We start from the raw sequence: 8,106 nt of genomic DNA, 5'->3' as shown, positions 1-8,106 counted from the left end.
AAATTTTCTCTCTAACTTTATCCATCCTTCTCTCTTTTGTTGTATGAAATAATAGCTTAAGCCACTAATTGTTTCATTATCTTAAGTGACCAAGTGCCTGTTTGGCAGAAATTATTTACAGCTTATTTCAGCTTTCAGCTTAATTTAAGCTATTTTGATGTGTTTGGTTTAGCTTATAGCTTATAACTTATAACTTTGTGGAAGTCAGAAATCAGCTTATTCTTTGAGTGGAGCAGGAGATGCTTTAAGAATAAGCTGGAAATCAGCTTAAGCTGAAAGTTATAAGCTATAAGCTGTTTAGGCATAAGCTATAAGCACTTTCCCACAGCTCTACCAAACAGGGCTCAAGTTTAATTAGTCTCTAAGAAAGAGAATTTACTGAGTAATTATAGCTTAACGATATTACTTTAACTTAAACACCTCACTTACGGTTTTCTAAATCACCTACGTGTTGATATTCCATTTTTGAAGTTCTTTTGTTCCTTCCTTTATTTCTATCATGAGTAATTGTTTCATTCCCTGTATCAGAATTTCATCGTTTATGCAAGACCTTAGCTACGTTTTACAGTGCTAGGGCATTTCTTCAATACAATTGGTTTTCTCTATATACTAAAATTTTGTTTCAGAAAATAAAAAGAAGAATCTCATAGTTAAGGTTAAAAGGGAAAAGAGGTTAAAAGTCCCCCAAAAAACATATAAATACATAAATAAATAAAATAAAGTAGATAATTATTGGACACCCCACAAAATGGAATTTTCCATACAACACCAAGAATATATCTGATAACAAGAAAAATACGGCTTTAACAACAGAATCAAGAGAAGCAGATTCTAACATATGTTTCTCCACAACTAGTACTAACTCTGCCGAAGCCACTTCTGCGTCATTTCAGTTCAAAATGATTTAGGTAACTATCAATTATGTCTAAACAGCTAGCATCACAAAGAGACACAGTTAAAAGGGCTTCAAAGATTTGAGAGTTAAGGACCAAAATACTATACAAGCACAAAAGATATAATTGGACTCTACTCTACTATTCACGATTAACCAAATATTTGGAAAGAGCGAAAGCACCAATAAAAGGAAGAAGATGATTCGTAGAAGCAATTTTCCTTATCTAGAAAATTGTGACCTTAAAAATTGTGCCTGACCTAGTCTCAATTAGAGCAATCCTCCCCCCCCCCCCCAAAAAAAAAAAATAATAAATAAATAAATAAATAAGAAGGTTGTTTCTCAATACCACACTTCCCCTGCAAAATAATTCGAAACACAATGAGGTACAAGTCCTTAAGCAGAACTTCACTCAATTTCTAGAGAGCTTGACAAAAATTTCTTAGTTGGTAAATTTTTCAAATCAATTTTTAATTTCTTGTTAAATTGTTTCAAGCATGAATTTATTGATCTTTGATGTATTTTAAATCATGTTTACAAGATGGAATGAAAAGAGGCTTTAGTAAAGCAAAAGCATAGCTATTTTGGGGGTCAGTTTTCATGATTGCGCAGAATTGAAATTGTGCAGAGGCCTGACTTTGATGAATTTTTAAAAATAGTTCTCTACCTCGTAATTTCATGAAATTTTAACAGGCAGTCCCTCCATAAGCCTAGTATATTGTGTAATAGAAGAAAATTCCAATAAATGAATTTTAAATAAATCTCAAACTAGGTTGTGTTTTGTTTTATTACTATGCTGAATTCTATTTTAACCTACTGTTTTCTATAAGTTTTTTAGTCGAGGAGACACTCAAAACAATTCAAAATAAGTCAAATTTCTTGAAGTTGTACCAGGGGAGCACAATAAATCACTGCCTTCAAACTCTATTGCAAAATGTGCTAAAATTTTATTGGATTTTCACCAAAAATTTATCATTAGATCTTCGAGTTTTCTATCTGAATCAAAAATGAAAGAGTGAAAGAATCAAGTCTTATTATGTAGCAGACGCATAGAAGAAGTGTAAATTGAATCAAATTATGGTTGAACAACCTCACCTATTCACTTCAATGAAAAGCTAAAACACTTCCACTTCAACAAAACACATTCAGAAAGTAGCATTGACAGCAAAATCGAAAGAAACAATACATACACATACCTGTAGGGCAAAGGAAAATCATATTTGGATATGAGACAGAGAGGGCACAGCTTGTCAATACAAAATCAAGGCATCGACATTTCTACCCTGCAATGAATCCAATATTAAAGAGATGCTCGATAAGGACCAACAACATATGGTGAATGTCATTGTATTTTTATAAGAAAAGTGAGGTCATACCACCCCAGAATAGAGTAAACAACATAAATACAAGATCAGCTCTACAGGAAACATAAGCATGAGATGAGATAAAACTGTTTAAACTAGCAATATTATCATCATGACAATAATCTGTTTGACCCATCATAATCACTTTGTTGCCAAAATTCATGAGCCCATAAGAAGCTCAAGGAAAAGCCAATTCAATGTAGAGAGAAAGCTCATAACTTTGTCTAATTTCTTGATATGGATTCATAAAAAGCAAGCTAACAAATCAACCTAAAAACAAAAATATTTGCGTATAAAACTACGGCATTATGGTAATTATGTAACCATCCTCTATTTTTGGAATTATAACATCAGTTTTTAAATATTTAGCTTATTTTTTTTATTTTTTTTTTTAAATGAAATGAAAGAAAGAAAGAAAGATGGAAAAGAAAAGGGAAAAAGATAGCACATAGAACTCTAGGTCAATACCAAATCAAAGCCCTAAATCTAAGAGAACCAAAAACTCTAGATTGTAGCATTTCGAATTAGCTAGCTCAGGATCTGCATCCGTTCAATCCAGATCAAAGTCATTCAAATCAAAAACAACATCAGTCAAGTCCATATTTGAGCTTAAAATCTTAGGCCAGAACAATAAATAAGCAAACGAATAAAAGTAGTTTGATCTCAAATCCAACATCTACGAATCGAATGCAAATGACACGCATGAGGTGGATCGAAGCCCTAACTGTTGGAGAGAAAGAGATCGAGGGAGGAGAGAAGACAGAGAAAGAGATCGAGGGAGTGGAGGAGGGGAGAGGAGCCCTAACCTGTTCAGATCAATTGAAGAAGCTGAGGTATTCTTCGTCTGCTCTCTTCTTCTTCTCCTCCTCCTCGTCTTCGTCTTCTGTCTCCACCTTCTTCTCCTCCCTTTTCTTCGTCTTCTCCTATTCTCTCTCGCCCTTTCCTTTGTTTCTCCTTTTTATTTTTTTTCCCCCTGTTGCTGATTCACCCGTCTCTCTCTCTCTCTTCTATTTCTCTCTCCTCCTTTAGTTTCTTCCCTCACTTTTTTTTTTATCCTTATTTTTATTAAACCTAAAATTCATAAAATAAATTATTTTTATTTAAAAAGACTCATTTTTTATTAAAAAATTAAAAAAATATGTTTATTAATTTTATTATTATTGTAATTGTATAAAAATTAATGATTTTTCTTTTTATTTTAGACATATAATAAATAAATAAAATTATATATATTAAACGTGTCTCCAGCATGTCATGTCTTCTATTTTTTTAAAATTTACGTGTCCCGTATCCATATTCGTGCATCATATCATATAACCATGAATATCCCAAGAACTAGTGCAAAACTCAACAATCCAAAGTCAATTACAAGAGAAATACCTTCAATGGGAGCAACAATAATGATTAATAATTGTCATGTAACAGTTTGAATTCAACAACAAACATTATGAATCAAACCAAAACATGATTCTCCAAGAACCTAAAGGTTCAGATTATACAGAGCTTAGAATTAGAATTCGAAACTCAAGAGATTCATATATCTAATTGAGATAAATCATCAACCACGACAAGCAACGTAAATTATAGTTAAAATTTGAATCAAATTGTTTACCTGAATCGAACATTGAGGCATACGATTCTCAGCTGACACCTACCCTGCACCTAGCCCCTACTATCTCCATTGCCTGCACCTAGCCTGTCAAAACCTCCAAATTACATTTCTCAGCAAAACAGTCCCAACCTAACATGGTAACCATCTAATGCAAAATGCTTATATCAAAACAAGGCATGTTTTTTCCCCTAGGAAATTCAATTTTAAATTACATTTTCTTACAAAAACAAACTATTTCTCAACAACTACACTTCCAGTTATCCTCATTTATCTCAGCAAACTCACAGGAAAAATAAATAAAAAATAAAATAAAATAATAATAAATAAAAATGTGGAATCAAATAGAAATAAATGAGGAAAGTTGAATTGGGGAATCTAAATGAATTTGGTGGGTTTAAAACTTTATCATAAACGGGGTTTAGATAAAAACGAACAGGAAAATAAAACCCACGAAATCTATATAGAATCTCATGCGATTTTGCAAGAAATGTAATCAATCACCTACTTGTATAAAAGCAAGAATTCAATGAGAATGTCAAATAGAGAAAATTGGAAAGATTTATCAGATGCAGCTGAGCTTACTGATCTCCGACTGTGCCATGTGGCCGAAGTGGTCTACTTGGGAATCCAGTCAATGCTGGAGAACCAAGTTCGTCTTCAGTGTAGCAGGAGAGAGAGAAGAGAGAAAAATGAAGCAAATATAGGGTTTGTGTTTTGACATATTATTTTTAAAATAAAATTTTTAAGAGAATTTAAAAATTTTGAAAATTTGTCTAATTATAGATTTTGAAAATAATTTTCAAATGTTGGAGTTTGGGATGATTTAATAGTTATTATTATTATTTTTGTAGTTGATTAAATGGGTATAAGAGAAAAAGTGATTGAGAAAAAGAGAAGAGAATGAAAAAGTGATTATTAATGTGTAGTTGAAAAAAAAAGTGATTTTGAAAAAAAATTTAAAAATTTTCAACCAAACATGTTTTTGGAGACAAACCACATAGACTATTTTTTTTACAAAAAAACTAGGTCTCAAAATTTGGCACCCCAAATTTATCCACAAATGGCTATATGTGGTGGAGATTGAATTCAATTCATGCTTCACTATAGATCATGTATGAAGAAAAATATTATGGCGATTTTTTTTTAAGGTCCCTGATATTAAAATTTTGTAGCATAAAGGGGACTTGATATTTTCATAATATCTAAGGTCCCTTAACATTGATCTAGAGAAAATTCGATTCAGAGAATTTCTCTGGATAAATCACAGAGAAAATTCCAAAGTTCTCTGGACATATCACAGAGAAAATTCCAATTCCAAATTTCTCTGGATATATCAAACAGAAAATTTTACTCATCGACACCAAATTTTTTTGGACACATCATAGAGAAAATTTTACACATCACCCACATGAAATTTCTCTGGACACATTACAGAGAAATTTTACACATCTCCAACACCAAATTTCTCTGGACACATCACAGAGAAAATTTTACACATCACCAACACCAAATTTCTCTGGTTTCAAACCAGAGAAAATTGAAATTTCTCTAAGTTCAAACTAGAGAATTTTTTTTTCTTTTTCCTTTTCTTATTTCAACTTCTATTTATTAACAATACTGTTGTTGTTGACCATTACTCCATATCCAGTTTATGCAACCATTTATGTATAAACTAATATTTCTACAAAACCCTTTACAATAACATTAGAATTAAACATTCAAAAAATACAAGGACCAACCAACATTCTAATCCTTAGGGAGCATTTTATGTTGCATGATTTTCTTACCTGGCTAGATCTGGATAAACTTGGCCGCCTTGATCTCGCACGTCTCTAAACATCGAAAGAAATGAGTTGAACCCTTTAGATGAAGCCCCGCTCAATATCCACAGTAGCAAGTTACTAAACAAATTCATGGTCCCAACTTTGTTCACAAATTTTTTTGGCGTTGTTCACATCTGTAGATGCACATCTTGACCAGGTAGATGTTGTGTTTTCTTGGCAGCATTATCTTTTACTTTTGTGCATAATGATCGCTGCTTCTGCTTCATGTATTGGATGACTAGAGAAATTCTCTGGTTTGAACTAAATTTTTTTTAGGTTGGTCTAGAGAAATTCTCTGGTTTGGATTGAAATTTCTCTAGATTGATTTGAGAGACTTTAGACATTCTCTCCTTGACATTTCATCAAACACTTTCTTTGCTGAATCCATGTCCTCAGCTCCCGAATACACCTTTTTATGTGGATTTCTTCAATAAATGTTGTATGAAGATTTTAAGATTTGGTTTATTGAGATCAACAATAAAGACAATGAAGAAGAAACGAGAAAAAAGTAAGAGAAGCAATGATAAATATTTTTCAGTTGTGCTTGTGAATATGTAACTGATGCATTTTGTTTCTGCTTTCATATCTGCTATAATGCTTTTATAAAGATTACTAGTGTTCTGCTTCTTGATATTTTTCCTCCGAGGGTAATGATATTTGTTGACGGAGGAATCTTCATCAGAGGACTAGTGATTGGAGGAACAATAATGAGGACTAGTGCGTTGCTTCATATAAATCTTGTTGTATAAAGCATTATCAAGAATCTTCATATAAATCGACGATCAGCTTTATAAATCTTGTTAGTGCAAATTCCTCTGTCGTAGTCAATGCCAATGAAGCTTTGAACAATGTTGCAGACAAAGAGGAGAGAGAGAGAGAGAGAGTTATTTGGTGCAAGAAGGGAGAGGAGAGAAAATGAAAGAATGGGTGTTATATATGGGTATAGGTGAGGGACCTTAGACTACAAATTTTTTTTATTGTGGACCTCTCCCATTGCTAAAAGTTGGAGAGGGATGTTAGACTAATTTTCTCTAAATAATATGAATGAAATATAAGTTTTTTTTTTAATTTTTTAAATCAGTATTTAAATTTATAATGTAAATACAATGAAAATGAAAATATTATGTATGAATCTTATAAATAGTATATTAAACGGTTGGTGTTGTTTTTGTGCAAAGTGTGCAGTAGACGATGATAAACCACCAGTGCGGAATTGAAGTCAAGGTCCATGAGACTTTCCCAAACAGAGTCTAGAATTAGCTGAGACTAACAATTTTGACTCCAAGTGAATGATGAATTCTTTCACATAATTATATATAACTTTTGCTCTCTTTTCTTTTTTATATTTTCTTTTTATCTTTTTCTTTATTTTTTTGCTCTTTAGTAGGACACAAATGAGAGGAGAGGAGATGAAGAGATAGAAGTAGAAATTAAGTTTTTTTTTTTGGTGGTTAAAGAGATGAAGAGACTTGAATTTTAGGAATTTTCTTAAATTGAATTGTATAACATTGAATGGATAAAAATAAGTTCAAGAATTGATCTGATATCTCTTTCATGGACCAATTATTTCTATTTGATTATGTTTGGATGACAAGAATTATAGAGAAGGAATATGTGAATCTCATTATAATAAACTTAAAAAGTATATCCTAGGAAATGGTGAGATATATATTTTTTTATAATTATATTATTTAAGAAAATGGAATGTTTTTAGATTTATTTTTTGTTAAAAAACTCTGACTAAATTTTCCATTTTATCTTCTTGCTTTTTTAGAATATAAATAGATATTAAAAAAATATTCGAATTGGTCAACCCAATTGATTGATATGCAAAGTTTGATTCCATTTGATTTGGTTTGGTTATAAATAAATATTAAAATGAAAAACTTACTTATAAATTTGATCTTGAGTAATGGTGATTTATTTAACCTTAAAGATTTTTTTATAGATCAATTAGTCCCATTAATTTTGAAAAGATAGATTTAATATATTATTTAAAAAGTAGATTTAGTTATACTCTTATTTCTATTATATTTCTTTCTTTTTTTCTTTTGTGCTAAAAAGGTAAGATATATAATATATGAGAATCAATTTGGAATGAATTTTTATATGTGAATTTTTTTTTATTTAAAAAACATTTCAAAACGAGTACATAAATGACTTGAAATATAAAATTTTTTACACATTCCAAAACGATGTGCAATTCTTCGAACTTTTCAAAAAAAGTATAAAAACTCCTTAGAATTAATTTTGTCAATTTGTTTTTTAAGTTGGTCACAAACTATGCTTTTTAACTTTCAAAAGTGAATGTTTTAGGAAGTGTTTTATAAGTTGGCCTTTTTACTTCATTACGAAAAAAACGTTTAAAAAAGTTAAAAGGTAATTTGACATATATAAGTCAACAAATTTGGCTTA

General features: G+C 30.8%; 1 long non-coding RNA gene across 1 annotated transcript; it reads right to left on the bottom strand.

The window, feature by feature from the left end:
* Nucleotides 1-1,900: 1,900 nt before the first annotated feature.
* LOC145792184 (uncharacterized) lies at nucleotides 1,901-3,292 on the bottom strand. The gene is made up of 2 exons (XR_014331511.1): nucleotides 3,063-3,292; nucleotides 1,901-2,175 (listed from the first exon to the last, which is right to left on the bottom strand). It is a non-coding gene; the product is annotated as an uncharacterized LOC145792184 (long non-coding RNA).
* Between the last annotated feature and the right edge of the window lie 4,814 nt (nucleotides 3,293-8,106).

Source organism: Camellia sinensis, chromosome 6 (assembly GCF_055761805.1).
Source record: "Camellia sinensis isolate YWXY chromosome 6, ASM5576180v1, whole genome shotgun sequence".
Taxonomy (NCBI): Eukaryota; Viridiplantae; Streptophyta; class Magnoliopsida; order Ericales; family Theaceae; genus Camellia; species Camellia sinensis.
This window is presented reverse-complemented; position numbering and strand designations above follow the sequence as displayed.